Raw genomic sequence first — 24,382 nt, forward strand, 5'->3', positions numbered from 1 at the left:
TCTACATCGGGTGATCTTGATCCTCTTGTTCATTCCTCTTTCTTCCCTGCTTGTGAAGATGTGACAACTGTGAAGATGTGAACTTGTGAAGATGAAAGACCATATATTCCTAAATATGTTTTTTTCCTGTGCATAAGCAACATCCCACTGCTGCAGCTGCTGCACTTTCTGCTGCTGCTGCTACAGGGAACCAGAATATTCAAACAAATGTGCACTAATGTAGTTACTGCAGAGTGAGAGGGCCTCTGACTGTTGCTAGACATGAATCATGTGCAGAATGAGAGCGTGGATGTCCCTTCTCCTAGCCATTTACAGCCTATCCAGGCAAATCAAATTACATGATGAAAGAAGTGTGCTAGTCACCATCTCTAGAGAGCAGACAGAGATGAAGAAAAATAAAATGATTTGCCAAAAACAGAGATGGGAAATGGAAGAAGAGCCTGGGACTTGGTTTGGGTTCCCAAGTAACAGCCCAGCTCCTTTCCTCGCTCTGGATTTCTGCCCTGCTTCCCTTTGAGTATATCCAGTCACAGCATCATACCTCCCGGGGAGGATCTGCTTATGTGCAGACAGAACCATGTAAATTATTTCTGGATGAAGAGATAATTGGATTCTGAAGTGAATAAAGGTTGTTTTTGTTTGCTTGTTTTTTGTTGTTGTTGGTGGTGTTTTTGTTTGTTTTTTGTTTGTTTGTTTTGGGGGTTGTTTGTTTGTTTTTGTTTTTATTTATTTCTTTTAGCTTCATCCTCACCCCCCCTTTCAGTCTCTCTATCTCATTCTGTCTTTCTGTTTATTTTTTCAGGTCTGCCTTTCATATCCTTGTATTTGATTATGTTCTCCAGGGGTAAGTGTTTCTTCTTTGCACAACACCTGCTGCTTTTTTTTTTTTTTTTTTTTTGGGGGGGGGGGGGGGGGGGGTGGGAAATGAGTGGAAGGTAGAAATGTAGCAAGGCAGAAACATGAGGCAACCAAACCCCAAGGAATTACAGCCAAACTCACAAACATGGCTCAGGCACGTGCACTTTCCTGGCTTTGCTCTGCTGCTTTCAAAGTACATTTTGCACTCTCTGTCTCCTGTGGAGTTACCAGGTGAAATCTGCCACCAGCTAGCTGAACACTGGTTACCTTGCAAAAGTGCTTGCAAGGTGTTGGTGCAAATTCTTTTTTTTTTTTTTTTTTTTTTTTTTTTTTCTGCAGTGATAAGTGATTCCCTGGGATACAGTCTGCCTGAGCTGTAATTTTGCTCTTGCCAAAATATTGCCACTGCTAGTAGCTGGAAATAAAACCTACATGTTCATGTCTGTATGCCTCCTCTCAGTGTTTGCTGCTGTTTGCTGTTTCCCCTGTTCTCCCCTGTCTGGCAGAGCTCTGGCCACTTGATCAGCCTTCCTTCCCTGCACCCAAGAGACTGCACATTTCCCAGAGGAGAAGTAATCCTGAACAGAGAGATAAAGTGTGGGAGTTTGGGCAGTGGTGCCGAGCAATTTATCAACAGCACTACCCCTGCTGGAAACAAGTCATCAGCAATAAGAAAGGGGCATGATAGTCCCTTCTCCAGAGCAGCTGGATATCCCCGCTCTGAATGCTAATGGCTTCATGAAGGTCTCCTTGTCCTCTGTGTTTGCTCTGAAGCACAAGAAGAAAGCTATTTCCACAGGGTAGCACTTTCAGCAAGGCCCATAGAAGTGCCTTTACAACCCCACTAAGGGTCTATACAACTGCTTCAGCATTTTGAAGCTATTGAGAGGTTTCCACCTGAAGAACTCCAGCCTAAAAACACCTTCATGTACCAGCAGGCAGCTGGTTCAGTCTCACGTCTTTGTGTGGTCATAGACTCTAGTTGTGGCCAAACACCTCTTTGCTGTTGCAGTAGTGAGGACCACAGCACATGTGTTTCTGAACTACATCTCTGAGCCTGCATTTGAATCACAGCTGTCCAGGTTTCTGTTTTAGTCATAAAAGAAACAGAGAGTTTAGTTAAGATACTGTTCCTGCAAAGGATGTAGGGGCGGAAGAACCTGCTCCTATCCCCTTCCTAGAAGTGCATTTCTGAAGAATTGTTCTGTTAATAAATTGACACCACTTGTCTTTTAATCCCTGCAATTCCTCTCCAATAAAATCCCCACATATATGTCGGAGTCTCCCACTCCACTGCAGTGCGTGGCCCACAGACCTTTCCTGTAAGGTCTGAGTCCTATACTTTGGTGGATACATTGGTTTTACATTCCATAACACTTGATACTAAACATTTTTCCTTTGATTCCCCAAATCTCTAATTGACTAGACTCGAGCTGTCTCGGAGACACGTACTGCTTCAATGGCCAAAAACCACCTTAATGACTACAAGCCAGAACAGCAATATATGTACATATATACATTTTAATACATTTTATTTTTCAGAGAGAGAGAGAGAGGTGTGGGACTGCAATGCTTCAAACCCTATTATCTGTGGCCCAAGAGCTAAAAACAGTCTCAAACATTTGGATGAATATTTGCAGCTCATCTTGCAACTGTTTCTCTTTAGCGGTAAGAAAACCAGTCACTTTTAGCAGGGCTTATCTATCTAAATTTTTCTCTGCCTGTAACAGGGAAGAAGCTAAAAAACCTCAGTGGGATCACAGATTTAGACTAGCTACCAGATTTACAATCCTGAGAAATGTTCTCATAACGAAGTGATGTATCACTCAAATATGTAAATAAGTTTTCCATGGGGAGCTCTCAGTCTCTGCCTTAGAGGAAGAGTTTTGCTTCAATAAGCACAGAACAGCTCTGTTGTTGCAACTTTATGGAGCTTATCCCTTCAGGCTGCTAGTCCCAGAAGCTGTGCAAGTCCTGGCCAGGCTCTCTGACAGCCTAGCAGATGTGTTCAGCAACAGACACTACCTTTCTTGCTCTGCCAGCACTCCTTTCCCAGCTGTGTCAGAGACTGCTGCTGCTGCGCTTTACAAGTAATGTAAAGTATTTGTGTGTGTATATATATATATACATATATATATTCCCCCCCCACCCCCCCGAAGGGCATAAGACATCTGGGCTGTTCACAGTGAGAGACATTCTCAAAGAAAGTTTTCATGGGACTAAATTATAATAATTCAGCATTTGGTTTCCTTTGAAATTGTGCAGTCACACTATTGCAGTTGTGGTTCATTTCCTTACCAAAAATACAACATGAGTTGTCCCTTAAAATGGCAATTCTTGCATAGTCCCCTTTCCTGACAGAGAACAGTGGCATTGTTTTGTTGTTATGTATGATAGAATTCCCACTTCTTCCTTTGTCTTTAAAACAGAGATTTGGAGACCTTCTGTGCCAGCATCAAGAAATATATTCAAAAGTAGAATTTGAAATTTCACATAAATTGTTCTCAGAAGATTTTGGAGGCAGATTCAGCTCAACAGATATAGAGAAAACAGGAAGGAAAAGCTAGTTGTGCATGGAAGAAAAAGGAGGAGAAGGCATACAAAAGCAGCAGAAGAGATAGAAGCCAAAAAGATGGAACAGAAACTGAATGAAACCTGGATTTAAGAAAAAGAAAAAAAAGAAAAAAAGAAAAAAAAAAAAAAAAGAAAAAAAAAAAAAAAAGAGAGAAAAAATACCAAATCCCCAAATAGGACACTTTAATGACAATTATCACATTATTATGAAACTTGTCTTTGGGGCAAAAGGGATGAATATGTTCAGTGGCATTATTCCAGCCTTGTACTTGAGTTAGCTTTTCTTCTACTCCCATTTCAAGCAAGTGTTATCACAAGCCACATTTAGGCACAAACAAAGCAACTAAGAAAATAGAAATAGGCATTATTTCAGGCCATGAAAACAGAACAAGATGCAGATGGCCTTCTTCAAAATCTAGCTTTCTTTCAATGCATGTCAGCACAGCTATATATCTTTCTGAGCTGCTGTGACAAGAACTGAGAATAGATTGATGGCTGTTTTACTGCAGGTTTTGATAGCAATTTTGAGAGATTAGGGCTGTTTTGGAAAGACAAGTTTCAGAGTCTGCTTTCTGAAGGTGCTTGAGATTAGCAAGTAACTTTAGCAACTCTGATATCTCCTTCAGAGATGATAGAGGTTGAAGGAAAATCACTCATAAAAGAGAAATGAACTAAGTTTCTTATCCCTTCATGTTTGTTTAGGGAGGACAATTTAAGAGGACTGGCAGAGCCAACTTCATAAGATGCATTTCAACAATGAGAAAGGGCTGTGATCAAAGGGAATTAATGTACTCTTGAATATGAAACATCTACACTGACATAGCATGTGGCCTCTTGCATTGGTTGGAAAGAAATTGAATCAGCAGCCAATAAAGCAGACAAGTTTTCTTTGATCACTCTTATACTAATTATTATTATTATTATTATTATTATTATTATTATTCATTGAACCTTGCGTGGTTCTTGTTGGGTTGCTGGTGTCCTAGGTTTACCTTCTACTCTCAGTCATCAGTCTCCCTGTCTCGATGGTACTCACTTCATTCAGCCATTGTGGTAAATTTTGTGGGGGTGATTTCACAGAAGAATTATGATGAATGCTGTTAGTATTAATCACCGTCTTCCTGAATTAAGGCACTTGAAGTAAAGCACTGTCTGGTGAAAAGAGAAGAAGAATAGAAGCCATGTGATAAACTGCTAATGCTCTACCAATGCCCAGAGAAAGGAGCTCTTTAGCTCTGTAATGACTGGAGTCTTTTATTTCATTTAAGAATACATTTCTCTTCCTTCTGACATCCATGTCTGCTTACTCATATTAGTATACTAAGTAAAATTATGCTTTCTGTCAAATTTGCATCACATCCACTGAATACAGTGGTAAAGGAGGGTGTCAGACTATAAAATACGTGTTCTTAAACACTGCTGAGAAGGGAAATATTAATGTGTCCATCAGCATTTTTTCTTTTTCACTTGTGTTATTCATGAGTGATACAGCAACTTCCCCTGGCCTCGCTCTTCAGATAATTAAATTGTGCTGTAACTCCTTATGGTGGGTGACTACAGAGCTGTACTTCTGGGAAATCAATTGGTAGGGAGAGGCAACATCTTTTACTAGACTTGGTGATATATTTGGAAACAAACAAACAAACAAACAAACAAACAAAAACAGATGTGCTATCAGATTCCTCTAGCTAACTCTGTGCTTGAAAATATTCTATATCCAGCCTGGTAACGGATGTGAGCTCTGCTCTAAGTCTTACTTTCTCTGGCTGTCACACCTACAACAATACTATTATAGAGCACACAGAGAATTGTACTTTCCTTCCCAGATTTCCATAGGCCAGAAGAATGACAATTCTATGTTCCATAAGATGCTGGGAAGGAAGAATCAATGTTGTTTGTATCAATGGGCAATAATTTTTCTCCAGCTGGTGCCTGGCATTGTCTTCTGATCACTCCAGTTCCCACTTGCTTCTGGGTACTGCCCCCACACAACCCACCATCAGGCCAACAGCTTCTGTTCTGTTTAGACCAACAACTCAGACACATTTCATAGCCATCAGCTTCTGGTATCGGTTTTATAGACATGCAAAATAGCTTTCCTTCCCCTAGCAACCATATGCTGAACTGCCAGATTATACAGATGCCTTAAAAAAAAAAAAAAAAAAAAAAAAAAAAAAAAGAGAGAGAGAGAGAGAGAAAGAAAAAAAAAAAGTTTTTAATTTGCAAAGTCTCATTAAATTGAGAATTAATTGTGAGTTTCAAGTTAAATCACTTCCCTGGCTGAATCAACAGTACACTGCTAAATAAACCCTTTTCTAGGATTTGGACTAGTTATTTTAAGACCTGGCTAATGCTAGTTGTGAATCTGTAGATCCTTGATCCAAAATTCCCTCTTCAGCTACCTGGAGCTAAATACCTAAATGCAGTTTCAGAGAAACCATTGCACTTAACATCTGTACCTCTGTAATCAACCTTACATATTGAAAAGAAACAGAAGACAGGAGAGAAAACACAAGCCATCAAAATAAAACAGGTTGTCTGAGGTCAAGCAGAGGATTGGAGCCAGGGCAGAGCTGTTCCAGCCCAGCTCAGATCTTATGCCCCAGATGTTGCTCATGAGCTGCCTCACTCTTTCATATTTTCAGGCAGCAATTTATTATGGCTTCACAAAGTGGTTTCCCATGCTTCTGTGGGAAAAGGATATTGGAAAACAAGAATACAGGACCATGTGATTTTCTCACTATAAACTGGAAGAATAGAGTTTCTGCTTAGACTTATATTTCTTCTTGACAATTTTTCCAGTATGATGTAACATATTAAATGTAAGTATTTATACTAATGCACTTTCATAGTCCCACTTGGAACATGAGGATGAAGAATGTTTACCAAATCTGCTATTTTTCTCTAAGGGTTACTGTAGCGACTTGTAATGTTCATTTAAATAGCACCAACTTCCCATCTAAGATATCCTGACTTCAATGACCTCCTGTTCACAGAAAAAATCAGTTTGGTTATATAGGCTTTACATATTTGCACTTAACCTAAATACACTTACAGTGCTGGAGGAGAATTGTGACACAGCTTAAAATGTTTTGGGCTCGTGTTATACAAACTATTTCAGCAATCATATCATATATGTATGCCTTCCTAATGTTTTGATCAGTATGCTTATAGCTACTCCAGACCTTCTTTAGAAAAAAAAAAATAATAATAATCATACAAAAAATCACACCTGTAAGTACAAAATTACCTAAACTGATAACTATAAGAAACAGGTTTCACTTTCCGTTTTATGTTTTTGTTGTTGTTGTTGTTTCTGTTTGTATTTTCAGAAGATAAAGTAGGTAGCATCTATGAACAACCCATTGTTTTGCTAACTTTGTCTTCATCCCAAGTTGAGGAGCTTTTCAACCAATTGGCCACCGTAGTTCTATGTTTGGATTTAATACATACTGTTAGGGCAGAGTCATAGCCTTAATCAAGAGTGTCTCCTTGTAGAATCTTCTCTTTTCAGGTTACAACATTTCAAAAGTTAAAATGTATTCATGTCTGAGTACTCCTTGGATGCCATTTTGTGGTAGTTTTATAAAAAGTATGACTCAGAGCATATAATTAATCCCTAAAGCATTTCAGATTTTTTAAGTTATTCAACAAATGAGACTTGACAATAATGGTGAAATAATTTTATTTCCAAACTGTAAGACTGAGTTCAGCTCTAACAATTCTTTTGGGTGTATAGGAATTTATTTATTTATTTGATCAGGAAAGAACACAATAAAAATGGATATATTCCACTTTAAAGCAAAGAAATAATTATGAGATATAAGAATATGTATAATTATATAGTTAATTATACACTTCTATAGTTAATTTTATTTGTGATTTATTAATCAGGGAGAAGAGTTGAAGATCTTACTGAAGATCTTAAACTGAACATTAATGATTTCTTAATGGATGAAGACTGTTGAAGTTCTGGGACAGTGGTCACATAATTACCTACCCTGCTTGAAGTTAACTATCCATATTTATTTCAAAGTCTTGTTCACTGAGCATAAGAATGGCAGTGCAGTACCAGAACAAAGATTAATCTAGGTAATTTACTGTCTGGGATAGTAGCAGATGCTTAGAGATGAGCATGAGCTTATGGTTTCATAATACATCGAGCCAAGACAACAGCTAGGTACTGCCAAGAGAGAAAGGTCCTGCTCTTTCAGCTTCTGCACCCCCAGCTCCTGGATTCATAAACTTGCCTGTGCATTTCTGATACTTGTCCAGTCACACAGCACACCAATTCACTCCAACTCACTAAAAGGGCAGAAAATACACTTCAAAACAGAAGAAAAACAAAAAGGAAAAAAAGTTAAAAAAAATAATAATAAAAAAGTTTTTGTATTTGGTGAGTTGAGCTGGCTATGATCAGTCAGGTACCAGAGCCAGACTGAGGTGTCAGGCACCTGGGGTCAGCTGATATGGGAGGAAAGAGGCTGGATAAGACCAGGAATTGAAGTAGATCTCTTTCCTGAATGGAAATAGCTAATTTAGAACTTATAATCTATACAATTTTTATATTTTTTTCTTTACTTAAGTGCATTACTTTCAATGTATTGCCCTTGATTTTCATTGGCCATTATATTACTTGTTCACTCAATGTCATGCAGTCCTTCTGTGGGAGTTCTCTGTAGCTGGTACTGTAGGCAGAATTAGATCTTAGTATTCAGAACCTAGGAGGACCATAACAGTAACTGCTTTCCATTGTGAAAACTGACCATATAGTTGAATGCTCTCTTTCCTACTTTTCAAGCAGTCATCAGTCTTTGAGAGAAACTTTGTTTCCAGTCTGAGAGGTCTGAAGGGCTTTTGATAAGGAGAGCTGTTGCCACCTTTTCTGGAAGGTGGCAAATTGACCACTTGGGCATTGATTCTGTCCATATGATGGATGACTTGCCTAAGCAAAAGTCATGTTGATGCACATATTTACTATTCATTCACTTCTTTGTTTCTATCCCTGTCTCTTACAGCAGCTAGGATTTTTTTTTTCTATGAGTTTCATGCAGGGACAGAGAGCCTTTGTTAAAGATTGGTGCCATACTGCCACCTTCCACTCCTCTAGCACTTTCTTAGTGCTATGCTATAGATCACACCTCATGGCAGTGCCATAGCTGAGATGCTTTAAGCTCTTGAATAAATATAATCTGTTCCTGGTAATTTTTCATTGTTCAATTTCTCAATTTGTTACAAGCCATCTAGTATTGATTCTTTAAGTTGAGGCCATTCTTTCTGGTGAAAAATGTCTCCACTGAAGGAAATTCATAGACACTTTTACAACCATTAGATACTTCTGAAAATCTTTGAGGTTCTTTTGTAGCTTAGCTATATGTCCAAATATAAACAATAAAAAAATGGTCATTGTGATAGGCAAAAAACCTCTTCTAAACTTGCAGCAGATAATTGCATGCATGCATGCATGTGCAGGATGAATATCCAGGTAACCTGGCTGGAGGAATATCTTGGAAATAGGGGAGATTTACAGCTTGAGAATTGTGACCACCTGAACCTGATGAGGTTCAACAAGTCAGAATGAAAGTTGCTGTACCTGGGCTGGGGCAACCCCAGATGTGAGTACAGACTGGGAGAAAAACTCATTGAGAGAAGCCCTACTGAGAGGGACTTGGGGGTTCTGGTGGATGAAAAGCTTGACATGAGCCAGCAGTGTGTATCTGCAGCCCAGAAGGCCAACTGCATCCTGGACTGCATCAAAAGAGTGGCCAGAAGGGCAAGGGAGGTGATCGTCCCCCTCTGCTCTGCCCTTGTGAGGCTCCCCCTGGAGTGCTGCATCCAGGCCTGGGGCCTCCAGCACAAGAAGGATGGGGACATGCTGGAGCAAGTCCAGAGGAGGGCCACGAAGATGATCAGAGGGCTGGTAACTTCTCCTACAAAGAAAGGTAGAGATAGCTGATGCTGTTCAGCCTAAAGAAGAGAAGGCTCTGGGGTGACCTCATTGCATCTTTTAAGTACTTAAAGGGAACTTATAAAAAAGATGGAGAGTGACACTTTGCTTAATCAGAAAATGACAGAACAAGGGGAAACGGATTTGAACTAAAAGAGGAGATATTTAGATTAGAGGTTACGAGGAAATTCTTCACTCAGAAGAGTGGTGAGGCAATGGAAGTTTACCCAGAGAGGTTGTGGATGCCCCACCTGGAGGTGTTAAAGACCAGGTTGGGTGGAGCTTTGGGCAACCTGATCTAGTGGGTGGCATCTCTGTCTATGAGAAGGGGTTGGAACTAGATGATCTTTAAGATCCCTTCTAACCCAAGTCATTCTATGATTCTATAATTCAATAATAGAGACAAATGACAGGGAATGCCAGGAACCTTAGCTGATATGATAACACTGGAGACTGACAATGGCAAGCATCTGCTTAGCAGGTCTGACTTGCTGCCTGACCTTCCCAGACTAGGAAGACCTCACAACTGATCAGGGAAACTAAGATCTAAAGAAGATGATAAAGGTGGGACAGCAAATGAGCATGTGAAATAATCAAGTAGGGCAAAAACATGTGGGTTCTTAAATAGACCCCAGTGTCTAAATCCAAGAGTTGTTTACTCTGTCTTATGAGTATACATCTTTCTATTTAATTTTTCTTTTATTTGCTTTACAACAGATAACAGTAAGTTGAGGCTTCTTTTTGACCTCTATGCTCAAATTCTTGAAGTTCACTTTCAATGTTTTGAAATATCGCTTTTAAATTAGAAATACAAGAAACCTACTATTATTTTGAGAAAGGCTGTATATTCCCCTATTTACCTGATTCCCATAACTGGATAAAAAACAAAGACCTTCATTAACACATATCTTGTCCTAAAAGTTGAAGAACTGTCAGTACTGGACAATGAATATAACAGTAAATGTAATCAGAGTTGGTGTTGCAATTATTTAAGCTGAAAATGATTTCCTAGGGCAGGAGTACATATAATTAAACTGTATTTTAAATTCAGTATGTTTTATTCTGTTCCATTAACTCACAATTTGTAAGCCAAATTTTTATTTATTCTACTGCAAAATTAATCTTTGGAAAACCAGTACAGCTTTTTTCCAGACCAGAACTATGTAACAGACTACAGTTTGAAGTTTAATATGCTGATTTGTTTGTTTATGTTTTTGTTTGTTTGTTTTTTAACTAAGATTTCATTTTGTGGAATGGTCTTTTTTATATGCCACACATTAGATTCTCTAGTCAATGTTTTTCCTATTAAAAAAAAAAAAAAAAAAAAAAGTATCTCTGAAAATTGGGACCCTCAGTGCTTATTTAGATACACTACTAGGCTACATGACATTCAAAAATGATGAACATTTTCAGCTTTTTTTGCTGTCACTCAAGATCTATTTCATGTACTAGAACAGACGAGCAGTCTCTTGTTTTACTCTTGTCATATTTTTGAGTCTCCTATCCTGAAAGCAGGACATGAGCTATTTCGTTACACCTGAGTTGGGTGCTGACAGTGCTCAGTCCTTATCACTGCTATCCAGCCCATTAGTGAAGGTAGGTTCCATTCTCTAGCCAGCCCAATTCAATGCAATGAGTCTTATACCCCAGAAGCCTTCACTCTGAATTCAGTTCCTGGGGCTGACTGATAGGCATCTGACTTTCTTGGGGGCACACAGAGGTATAGGCAGATTCAGAACATCAGCTATTTATTTGTTCTGATAAAACTAAACTAGAATGCCAGTTTAATTTGTTAGTTAATTACCAGCATTCTGTTTTTTTTTTTTTTTTTTTTTTTTTTTTTGTTTGTTTGTTTTTGTTTTGTTTTGTTTTTTTTCTTGGAACATTTTTAGAGTTTTGTTCATGCTGACCTCCAGAAACTGCCTACTTACACATTTATCTCTTCCAGTCAGCAACATAATGAATAGCAGCCAATATCATTGTAAGGGTACTGCAGATATCTTTAAACTTTATGCCAAGCCATATACCAAGATTTTTTCAGTGCATAGTAAAAGAATAAATAAACAAAAGGTTTGTTTAGGAGCAGAAAAAATCCCCATTTTCCAAGCCATACTCAGTCGCCCCTCTCACTCCTCAACCCTTTTTTTAACCTCGTATGAATCACTGATGAGCATAGATGTATGTTCCTCTCCTTCTCTCTAAACATGTGCTGATTTCAAACAGTCCGTGTCTCAATGTGTCATAGTTATCTCTGGAGATAACTGTTATATGATGCCTGAGTGCTCGGGAGAAAGGACTGGGTTTATATTGGATTAGATATAGATTTTTCTTCTGCCTAGAAGGATTGGTAGGAAGGGCAGCAAATCAAACAAAATTAGTATGAACCCTAAGGTGGAAAAAAAACTCATCCAGCAAACTGAACATCTTTGCCATAACTAAACGATTTTCTTGCTAATGTCCAGATAAGAGCTGGTATTTTTATCATGCTCAGACAGTTTTACCTCCTTATCATTAATTTGAACCTGTGATTAATTCAGCAATTCACTTAAGGAAATGCTAGCTTCTGTTCAGTTCCTCGTAAAAGGAGGGTATTCACCTCACACCACCAGTTATCACAGTAGGTTAGCACCTTCACTTTTGATCTTTCCAAAACCACCGAACTCTTGTAGTTCTGTTGAAAGCTTTGATTTCACACAGAAAAGTGACCTTTATAAGGATTTACATGAACATACAAGATACTGCTTCTGTACTTCTTCTTTTATTTTATTATTATTATTTTTTTAATACTATGAAATGTTTCATTTCATGCTAATTTTATATTCATATTGGTCAACATTTTCCCTTCCAGCCAAAGTTCCTGGAAGGCAGTACACAGTATGGCAAATGCCACCTTAACACTTTAGCTTGGTCCTTGATCAAGTGAAGAGGGTTTAAGTTCCCACCAGAATTTTCCAAAGAGCTGTAGTTTTCTTTAACAGCAATAATCAGTGTCATTTGATTGACTCTAATTAAAATTACATCTTAAAATTTTATTGTTTCAAGCAAGTGTTCCTGGTCAGAATGCAAGATTTAATCAATAGTTTCAGTGTTAATAAGATGCAGCCTTCCTTAGTCTTTTGCCCTAGGAGACTAATCAGAAGACATACCACGCTGTGCTTCCGATGACAATGACTGTTTTTTTTTTTTTTCTTATGCTGAATAAAAAGTGAGGAAATGTATACTCACATTTTTTTTGTAGGTAGTTTCCAACAGCCTATTTATCTAACCAGCTGTTTTCTCAGTTCCCCTCTCATGGCTTTTGTAGAAAATGTGTTATTTTGGAGATTAAGATTTTGATGAGGGAAAATGGGAAGTCCCTAAGTCGTTGTTTTCGCACAGTCTGCACTCCTGTTTAGGGAGCGTAAGATGTGCCTACTTGACAATTTAGTGTAAAGAGTTAGAACCAACCAATTTATTTTCCAGTGACAGCTGAAAACTTCTACTTTCTCTCCCTTTCCTTCCTTCCCTGTCTTTGCTTCTGATTGCAAGAGTCACTGCAAACTAGCTAACAGCTGTGCTGTTAATTACTTTATTGGCTATCCCAAACTACCCCAGTAGATAATATTTTTGCTTGATTTCCCACCTCTTCTTTATGTTTCCCCTTGTCCCTCAAGTGGGAATCAACGACTTTCCCAATGCAAGAGGTGAATATTTCAAATAATAATAAAAGTTATATATATAATGACAAATGGAGGTTTAAAAAACACTGATCTCAGACATATTTTGGTACTTCCTCTTTTTGATTTACAACCTAAAGGAAGTCATTTCTCCACCTATGACCTCTAAAAAGCATCATAGTCAGGGAGTGAGACCATGGTGTCTCCTGAAATTGTCAGTTGTATACTGATTACTGTCTTCTATCCCTTAGGAAGCCAAATTTTATAGGGCTATATGGTAATAAAGTCAAATATTACAGGCTTGTTATAAGGATGCATTTATGAATTATAGAAAATATACAGTATAAAAGCTGATACAAAGTAAGAATATAGTTTTAAGACTTCCATTCACTCAAATGGATTGGATAAAATAGAGAATTGTTAGGGCTTGCACTAAACATGCTTACACTGTGTGGTTAGACCAAATACCACACTGATTTTCTCCCCAGTTCTACTACCTATATAAAAAATCTTGTGCTGATGAGTCAATTCATTCCCCTCCAGGAAGGCCGTGGGACTGGGGGTGGCCACCTTCTGAGTTCCTGGTGGATGCTCTCTAGAAACTGATTACAAAGCAACAAGGATACAATTCAATACTCTTCCTGCAAGTTCCCCAGAAATACAGACAGCTTTTAATCCAATTAGTAAGCACTATATCTGCACCTGGGGGAGTAGGAGCAGTCCTTGTAGGTAGAAGGGACAGATATTTAAGTGGGATTTTGCTGAGTGTGTTTCTTGCCTGTATTCTACTACAGAGGCTGCTGAACATCTGTGTTAACACAAGTATTAGGTTTTTGCTCGAGATACCAGCCCTTTCCTAAAGCTTTTGTTCTGTTCTCTAGAAGCAAGTAATCTTTCAACTTGGACAGCAGTTGGCAAAATAAAGCAAAGGAACCTTTAGAATTAAATTGAATTTAAAAAAGAAAGAGAGAAGTACAACATTCATCAGTAATAACTGAAACCAATATCGCAGAGTGGCTGCCACCCTCTTCTGGTAAAACTCCTTCCCCCCAAAAAAAGAAAAAGATTACCAGTGAGGAAACAAAGAGAGCCCCTTGGTATTTCCATGCCCTTCTGAAGTCAAGTTCAGGTTTTCTAGAAAAGATAAAGGGGAAGTGAAATTATATTTCATGAGTGAGGGGATTTCTTAAATTTAACTTTAATTGCACTGAGAAGAATGATGATAAAGATTCTGACATCTTTATTGCTGAAATATATGCATATATATTGTTAAAAGTTTAATAAAACATAGGAATAATTTGCCTGGGGGAAGTTGTGCTGTGTCTATTATCAGTGGTTTTTAATAATACATTAGACTCAGATAAACCATCTGTCAATGTTGCTGTAGTACAGTAGATCCCGCCTGGGGGCAGATGAACAAACTGGTTGATTTACTGAGGTCACTCCCAACCCTAATTTTTGATGATTGCACAATATCCCAAGGAAAATCCTTGCTGTGCTCATCACCCAGGTGAAGTAGTCTGGGCTGTTCTACATGTTTGAAGCCTTCTTATGTACCTAACACAATGAGATGGTATGGAGCTGAATGCTGTTTCTGCCCTGCTAGTTGTAGTGGTTGACAAAATTAATGCAATTCTGTCCCCAGCATTGGCTGAGCCTAGGCTGCAGTGTAGATGGTAAACCCCTGGCAACTTCTTGATAGGCACGGAAGCTGAGAAGGCAGACATTTGGTGGGACATCCATAGTAGCAATTTCACTGTTTGTGCTGTGGAAAAGAGCCTCAAACTTGGGGGAATATATCTGCAGTTATTGTATTCTGCTGCACTACCTATTTATTTGTCTGGTATCAGAGAATTGCTCAGAGACTTAATTCATATTTTTAATTAACTTTATGGTAGTTACCAGCAGGTCCAAGAAAATCCATTTGTTTTCTGTTTAAAAACTCTGTAGTTTGTATTATGGAAATAATTGGAAAAAATATATATACCTTTAAATATTTAAAATAGAAAGTTAGATTTTCATAGAGTATTACATTTTTCTTCTGTTTTAAATTTGACTGATTTTTGAATTCCCTATACACATTGCATATGTATAGTAAAAGCTTCTTAAGTGTGTGAAATGCTCTGCCTACGTTTCTGAGATGAAGAATGGGTAGATGCTGCTAGCAGCTGATAAAGGACATTTCACTTAAGGTTCATTTGTATTGTTTTGTGTCATTCTAACAAATTGCTTGTCATGCACTTCAAAATTTGTACTGGAAGACAAATTTAGTACAAAAGTAGCAGTATTGAGAATTAGGCTTTCTTAGTATATAAAACTTTGTGTGTCAAAAAACAAACAAACCAAAAAGCTATAACTGGATGGACTCAAAGCAGAAATTTCTTCATGTAATTATTTCAAATGCAACATTTTACTGAAAGAAGTGGAGTCAAGTGAAATTTAATTAAAAAAAAATGTTTCAGTTTTGGATTTTAAAATAAAATGTAGGTTCCCATGTGATTTAACACATAAGTAATCTGGGCTAGAGATTACTATAATTCCCTCCGTTTACATAGGACAGTTCATCTGGAAGAATTGTATCCCATACTGGTTTTCATTCTATTCACTTTGCATACATACCAAAATGCTAATATAATTTGCAGATAAAATGTTTTAAGAGTTAGATTTCTACTACTGCACAAAAGGAGTAGAAAGCTAAAGAACTACCTGAAAATAATTATGGGTACATGAAAGTTATTGATAGCTTTCTGTTGTCAGTTAGGATCTCCTTATGTCCATTGCTTGAGAGATTAATATCCCTTTACTCTAGCTGTTTAACACTCAATCAGCTAACTTAGTCAGTCAGGGGCCCTCTGTAGTGTACAGAAGGTCAGGGATGTGTCTGGGAGGTGATGTACCTCAGATGTCTGGGCTGCTATCACAGAATAAATTAAGATCCAGAAGAACTTCTCTTCCCTCCCCACTGACTTAGACCAGGCCACCTAGGTTTTGGAGGGCTAAGAGGGAGTCAAGGTGACCCAAATCCTGGCTGGTTCACAGATAAATAAATCTTGTCTATTTCCACACTTTTAATTAAGACTCCTTATATACTTGAAAGCCTTTATCAAAGCAAGGAAAATCAGAGCTTTTGGAAGTTGCATTGGTCAATGTAGCCTAGAAACATATTACATAATAATAATAATAATAATAATAATAATAAAAGAGGCACATTGCCCGATGTGCTTGTATTTCCTGTTGATGTAGGTGAACATGTAACAACCACAATCTGTGCTGGCTCCTTTTCTGCCTTAGGGAAATAGTTACTGAAACCAGTCATTTTTATTTTTATTTTTTTTCTAGAAAAATGAGATGATTGAGCTTCGAAGTCTCTGTCTTCTCTGCTTCCCTCTCACTTTGCTTTTCTATTAAGTACACGTAGAGCTTTGTGTTGGAGAGTCCATACAACCCATAGCATATTGATAGCATTGCTGAAATAGCATCTCTCAAGGCACGAGGACCATTGGAGAAACAGAAAGAATGATGATGGAGAGGACAGTCGTTCTCTTTTTAAATTTAATTTTACTAGGTACTTTAAAAAACTTCAAATGTGAAATAGCCCATTTAAGCCAAAGTAGAATCCTGAAATGGGACCTTTGTCAACAGTGTTGCTTATGTTAGAAAACTTCCAGAGTGTAGTGAATTACTGCGTGTACTAAAACAGATGAACTGGTAGCCTCTGGCTCCCGGAGGGGAATAACTTACAATCATTGCATGAGTCATGGAGACATGCAGATACAAATATTCTTGTTAGCTCAAAGGAAAAAAGAAGTTCTTCACTGGAGATCAGCATTCCCATCAGGCCACCACTCTGCCACATCTTGTATACATTCCTCACTCAATGCCGATAAATAGGTAATTTGGGAACAATGTACTCCAAAGAATTAGAAAACTGTAGTAAAGGGTATGCACTGCCACACTAACTATTTTTCTATTATTTTCAAAGATACTGCTCAAAGGTTTGGGTTTAGATTTAAATATACTATGTCTAATTCAAAGTAGCAATTCTAAGGTAATGTGATTGCAACTTTGAAAAGGTTTGCACATCCTTTCACAGATGACTGTAGCATAGAGAGCCCTTTAGAATAAAAGTTGGTTGCTTTCATTTTATGTTGTTCCCTAAAAAGAAGTCTTTTAGCTTCTCAGAGTGAAGGTTTATAATCCCACCGGGGGAAGAGCAGAGAGAAGCAACAGGAAAAGACTGAAAGACCTTTCTTCCATGAATTTGTCTCGTTGCTTCTGAACTCTACATATTTCTTTGACCTCCTGAGCTTCCAAGACAAAGATTTCTACAGTGTAAAAATTCTTCCTTTTGTGGTTCTTCCTTTATCTGTTCTCGTCCGACTGCCCGTCCTAACATAGAAATAACTAACAAGCTACAATAGTGGCTTGAACTAAGAGGTTGTCTTTCTCTTTTCATATTTCCCTTTCTTCGGTTGTTTACATTTTTGAAACTTAGACACATAAAATTAGATATCTTTCAAGAACCAGAATACTGCCCTTTTCTTCCATTCCCTTTGTTCTTTAGGGACAAAGGCACTGACTGATTGCAGATTCAGATCAAACAAAACAAGGTACAGTAACATAACAGAAACAGCCTCTTTTACTGTGTAGTTTACTATGTAATCCCTTGAGTACCATGCAGAATATCTCAAATAGGCTGACTTGCTACACTTCCAGTATGCCACATATGCCCTACAAATGTTATTGTGAGATTTATTGTTATACCACTGATGATGAGAAATGCACCAGAAGCTTGACTTCCAGAGACTTAATATTACTGAACTGATTTTTCTCTTTATAACATTTCCTATCTTTTTAAGGGATCTTCTTGACGTTTCAGACTTCTAAAAAAAATGTGTGGCACCTTCTTGACTGAAATAACCAGGGTTTCTGTCACTGATAATGGCAAAATGAAATAAAAACACAACAGAACCTGGATTTATGGCCACCCTGAGTGAAAACTTTCTTTGTACAATTTTCATGTGCTTTTCCTGGAACATATTGAAGAAGTGACAATCAAAAAAACATGGCAGCATTGACTGTAATTAAATTCTAAGAAAAAATATTCCCATTTCCTTATCCTGACCAATAAGTTTTAAATCTCACCAATGTTCATTTGTCTTTGTCTTTGCTGAACTGGCTGTAAGGAGAAGTGGATTTTTGAGACTTATTGAGACACTTATCTCAGCCTGAACCAGTCAGAGGTTACTGTCTCTTTGAAATACCTTCCATCAGAAATGAATTCTAATCAGCCACTGATGTTTATTTTCATTCACTGAAGACTTGAAACCAAAAGCAAGAGGTGACTAAGCTCAGTCTTGCTAATCTCCTAGGTGTCCTCACTTTGCTAAATTTAATCAGTGGCTGCTGGTACTGACTTTCTTTCCTTGACATCAGGAAGAAGATGGACCTACTGAATTCATCTCATCCAGCCTGATGAAGAGGCCTACAGGTCCAGGAGAGTGTAGGATGTAGATAATGACATTAATTGCTTCTCAAATGATCAAACACAAATGACACTGGTTTTGTCAAACACATTGACATTGGTTTTGAGGGGGACAAAAATCCACAATGCTGGAGTAGAAATAGAGTGAATGCAGCACTAGTGCAGATTGTTCCCTGCACCTGAAGAGAAGTGGAAAGAAAAAAAATGTTCATGGATACAGAAAAAATATATATTCTGGAAATTATGGAATTTTATCTTCTCTTTTTTTGAGACTAACTGGAATGCATGCATTTTTTACACATGAGGTAATACAGACTTATAATATAAGCGTATAATTGGAATCAGTCTGACTGTCTGAAAAATGAATTAGAACATGATACAAAACTCTGAGGTTCATATTCATTCATACAAGACTTACTCTCAAATAAACATGAAGATATTTTTTTCCCTTCTCTTAGATGTCTGACAACTACACAAAAGACCACAACATTTGATGATTACGGAAAGAATAAGGGAGAGGAACAAGAGAGAGGAAAAGCTGAAACAGGCTTTGAAATATGTTTTTGTTCTAGTAGAAGCAAATTACCTCCAAAATATGGAAATGAAGACACAGGGGTAAGATCTCACTCTTTAAGGATGTATCTTGGAGAAACAGTACTTTGCTTGGGAGCTGGATCTGAATCCAGCTCAGTCTCTCTCTTCTTCCCCTGCCCCTCCTCCCCCTCACAAGATATAAAAGCAAGCTGGATAGGGATTTAAACTATGTTCTGAGTATTTTTTGTTTGTTTGTTTGTTTGTTTCCTTTTAAATGTAGTTTTAGCTTTTTAAACAAGAACATTGAGATTATGACTTCATAGTGACAGCAACTCTAAACAAAGACTTGTTGCACACAAAATAGTTAAGAAGCTTAGCAATCCAAGACAGCTTTTGTGATCCCAGTGATTAGAAACCATTATCTTCAGCTTGGTTTGGTAGCTGGTTTACCAGGACCTGGGAACAGTTTTTCTGACAAAGAGTATTCATATCCCTTCAGCCCAGGAGCAGCAGAAACAAGGTATCAATAGCTGCAGGGATAATTCTTATCAATGCATCATGTTTCTGTCAGGTCCAGACAGCTTTTGTAGGGTTTCACTTAACTCGAGTTATTTTCTCCATGGACACTTATGTCTGTGTTCGTTTGTGTAACTTCCCTGTGAATAAGAGAAAAAGACATCAACTAATTCACTTAAACTCAAAGGGGCATGACAATCAAATCATGACAATTTAACCACTAAAAATGTTTGGTTTTGTTCTTCAAGTATAAGGAGAGCCTAGGCAGACATCTAGAGCTAAGCCAAATTAATCTCAGCCTTCAGCAGGAGGTACATAAATTAATAGATGACAGGCTTAACGTTAATCAGATCATATGCCCCATATACCTCCAAACACATTTGAGTGGCAAAACAGTGAAAACATTATTGAATTGTTCAAATTTAAGCCAAAAAGACCCCTTCTGCAGATGTAGCTATAATATGGCTTGCTGCTTCTCCAGAGGAATAATTCAATGGTTGCTGGATGTTAGCTGGTTGCTGTATTCTTTGCTTGTGGCAGCTAACCAAATGGAATTCACAAAACCCAACAGGTCTTTTTGACCTGGTGTCTTGCTATGAAATGACCCTATAAACTAGGTTGTGGCTAACTCTTCTCATGCCAGGGTAAAGAAATCAGTCTGGCAATTATTATTATTATTATTATTACTATTATTATTTGTCTTAGCTATTCTCATCCTCTCAAACCAAGATGCTTCCCTGCTAGTGTTCTGTTTGTTTCCCATAAATATACATGTCTTTTCTCAAACATAGCTATCTGAGTATTAGCATAGAAATGACATCAAGAAGTATATGTAAAAGCCATTTCCTTTACTCTCTCCTTGAAATTATGATTTAACTGCTTCAATAAACAGCAAAATCATTTCTTTCACACATCATTACCATTGAAAAGATTAAGATAGTCTGGCGATCAGAAAGAGATAAATCTCCCACACAGGAGAAACTTTTGCATGTACCCATCCACCCCAAATTCCAACATCTTGCCCCTCCTTGCTAAGAAATATCTATAGCTTTCCAGAAGCTGTCTTCTGGATGGTGTCTCCCTGCTTCTGGCCAAGCAGCCCTTGTGGTTTTGAAGGATGAGCAAGGAAAGGCAAAACCAAGTCATTAAAAACACACCATCAACATACAGACACAACTGGGAAAGTGCTCTGCCTGTAACCTGCCCAGAGCTCAGGAAAATCAAGCAGTCTCTAATATGATTTCCACAAACAGGGAAGAGGCTGGGAAGGGCGAATATTTCAGTTCCTAGTCCATTTTTTAGTTCAGCCGTGTCTGTTTTATTACTCAGAAGAATGTGTTATGATTTGCAATGGGTAGTGATAGTTTATTATCCCGAAGAATGTGTTGAACAGCTTCATTACACAGACAATAGATTCATTTAGCTTGTGACTATCTTTTGTGAGACAAGTTTTAAGAGCATTCTATTGCTTCCCGTGCATTTGATGAAAATACGTTTAGACTGTTTTCTCTAAACACATGTTCCTTTGATAGGTTCCATGTCCTAATTATAACATTTCACTGCACGTAATATTGAACTCAAGAAAGAGCTATTATCCCTTGTCTGCTCAGTGCTCAGTACAGTGAGGTCATTTTCCTGATTGAGGTCTCACCACTCTATTATGATGCAAATTATTTTACAATAATAATAGAAAAAGTATTTCTCATTGATTATGAAGTTTAAGCTACTTTGTAAGGAATATATGGTAGTTTGCATTGTGTTTTATACAGTTATGCAGAGCAAAATTGCAATGGTCCCTATCTTATGCATAATGCTATGTATGAGGTGTACTGTTTTTCTCGAGCCTGCTGTGCCTTTGTCTGTAAGTCTACATTGCATTACAAACACTCATTTGCTAAAATAACTTTAGGTATGTCATCCAGAGCTATGTACTTGGCAATCTACTGTTACTGCTGAAAGCTCTGAGTCTATTCTGGCAATCTTTGATTTCACTTAGTGAGCTCCTCAGTTTGCAGTGATGTTGGTAACTAGTTGGCAAATGAGCTCCAGCAGTATTAACCAGGAAAACCAGGCCACACACAAATACTCTTCAACTGTGCATATCTGACCTTCACTGGTCAAAGCCACACAGGCATGAACTGTTGGGTAATCTCTGCTGTTTCTCATATTTTGTCTGCTTCTTTTTGTTTTCTTCCTTTAAAGGCAGGAAAGTAGTGCAAAGAGAATGCTTTTTTTTTTTTTTTTTTTTTTTTTTTTTTTTCCCTGACCTCATTTGGATATCAAGGATAACTCCTATATCCTTAGGGAATAGATAAGTATGTGGGTTGAATATGCTGCTTGACACAATTTGTCTTCACAAAAACACTTGACTTGTCAAAAGTAAACACCTGAAAAAAAATAATAATAATAATAATTCCATTGCTCACTTGGCCTTATTAAGTGCATTTTAAGAAATTCTGCACAATACTTTGTTTTTGTAATTTATATCTTACGTTGTGTCCCAGTGTAGTCACAAAACCTGCAGTATTCAGAAACCTTACTATTACTGTGCTAGGCTAGGCTAGGGTAGAAGACAAGTTTCAAGGCTGCTTGAATTAGTTGGTAGTTTCTTTAGACTTGGAGGTTTGAGGGTTTCTTTTTTCAGCATGTTGGTAACTTGACACCTTTTTCTATATTCAGAATGGGCTTGGAAAGTGATGAGCCACAAACAAATTGAAAGATTTTTTTCCCAGCTTAAACATCATGATCAGATTTGTTTACTCTTGTGACTGCAACGTCTCCTGTTATGGGTGTATACTCCAGAATGTTATTTGAATTTTATATCCCAGGGTAACTAGGGATTACTTCAGAGACAATAACTACAGAATGCTGCTTTTGTTTCTCTGTAGCTTTAGATATGTTGGATTGATATGAAAGACAGACAATATAATTGGATTATTCAGAATTTAAGGTTATTGTTTATCATCAAAGTGCTGATAAATTATGATTAAAGAGGTTTTATATTTGTACTTCCATAGGATAGAAAAATATTTTCCTAAAAGTAATTCCTGGGGAAATACTGTATTTTCCCTGGTTCTATACAGTTGTTTGAGTTAAAGTTGTTTAAATGCCTTACTTATCATGATATGCTTACTTTATCATGATATGCTTACTCTCTGAAATTCGTGGGCCTGAGGAGAACTACAACAATGGTGTAATGATTTATTTCTTAGCATTTTGTTACGAGCCCACACATTCAATTTTAAGTGAACTGTTCCAGCAGTTTTTAAAAATAAAATATTCATACTTGAGCACTCTAAATGCGTGGCAATACACATTTAACATGTTAAATATGACAGATACCTTTCAGTATTTCTAAGGATCTGTTGATAATTATGTCAATTTTTAAATCTTTTAATTAATCATTTTTAATTCTTTTAAATTCTCTTCTAAGAGTGGAAGCCCCAAGGCAGTGCAAGGACAACAGCACATGGTGGACAGTGAAAGCAAGTTCCCAGCAATATCAAGTCAGATGGGAAGCATGATGCAGCCAGTGGTGAAGTCCTTTTGTAATTTGCAGTTTCTTTGCTGTCTGGTATGAGTAGGGTATGTTGTGGGGTGTGATAAAAGAGTCATTTCAGGAATAGCTGCAGAGGTGTAAGAAGTGACCCGACCTTGTCTGTGCTCTTTTAGCCACTCAAAATGAAGTGACCTCCTCTTTCACAAAGAAGGTCTCTAATCCAATTCACTGCAAATTCACCTGTGTTATGACTTATCCTTGCTCATGGTCTACCTGCTATTACTCTGAAATGGAATGGGAGCGTGTGTATGATTCTTTGCAGTGTCTTGCAATGTCCAGTCTAGTAATGTCTAGACACAGAAAAGCTCCATTAGTGAGACTATACTATGGAAAGGAGGTCAAAAGAACCCATGTCCCAAACAACTCTGTACTTAAAAACTTCACTGTTCCTAACTTAGTTCTGGCAGTTCTACCTTATGCAACCAAATACCAGTTACTGGGAAACCTGTGGCAGAATTGCAAAAGCTACCAGAACTCTGAGATGAGCTTTTGTACTGGTAAAAATGAGCAACATTGACAATGAACAATTTTTTTTTTTTTTTTTTTTTTTTTTTCTGTTTGGGAAAAAATAACAGCTCAGCATAGACAATCTTGGAAAGAACAAGCCTCCTCTGTGTCTAGCTTGGGGCAATCAAAGGTGTTTATGTGCCCTCTCTATCCTGGCCTAGGGGGCAGATGCATCAACACAGCTAATCCTCTTCTGCATCACTTTTCTTAGTGCCTCCTGTTTCTGTTAGATCTCGAAGACGGAGGGGAGACATGAGTACAGGTGTACTTATTTTGAGGTGTATCTCTCAAAGGTAAGAGACTTGCCCTGTGAGTGGATGTTCGTGTTCTGCTATGAACAAATCTCAATTTATCAATATATTAGCAACTAATTCACTACTAAATACTTTCTTGTAATCTTACCTTCAGCCTCTGCAAGAACTGAGGACAGGACAAGAGACATCTAAGGATTATATATCATCAGCATACCTATCACCTGGAAAATTTTCAGTTTAATCCCATGGACTTCGAGTAAAAGCTTTTAAGATATTCCCGAGATCTAATAATTCCTCAGTTTCCTCTGTCATGAAGACTGAGAGACATACCAGTAATCACAATATAAAATACCGCTTGCCTTAGAAGGTTCAGTTGCTTAGACTTGGTATCCTCAAGTGTTAATGTAACGTCAGTACAAAATAAAGCCTTCTACATACCCAGTTACTGGCAGAAGAAAATGGTTGGGAAATATCTCTTCCTTCTCTCTCCAG

General features: G+C 37.7%; 1 long non-coding RNA gene across 2 annotated transcripts; it reads left to right on the forward strand.

Moving 5' to 3' along the window:
* Positions 1-333: 333 nt before the first annotated feature.
* LOC118175792 lies at positions 334-21,804 on the forward strand. 2 transcript variants are annotated; one of them, XR_004755131.1, is made up of 4 exons: positions 334-579; positions 803-844; positions 18,979-19,135; positions 21,773-21,804. It is a non-coding gene; the product is annotated as an uncharacterized LOC118175792 (long non-coding RNA). The 2 variants fall into 2 exon arrangements; XR_004755132.1 differs by lacking the exons at positions 18,979-19,135; positions 21,773-21,804 and adding an exon at positions 7,327-7,449.
* The last annotated feature ends 2,578 nt before the right edge of the window (positions 21,805-24,382 follow it).

This window comes from Oxyura jamaicensis, chromosome 1 (genome assembly GCF_011077185.1).
Source record: "Oxyura jamaicensis isolate SHBP4307 breed ruddy duck chromosome 1, BPBGC_Ojam_1.0, whole genome shotgun sequence".
Lineage (NCBI taxonomy): Eukaryota > Metazoa > Chordata > Aves > Anseriformes > Anatidae > Oxyura > Oxyura jamaicensis.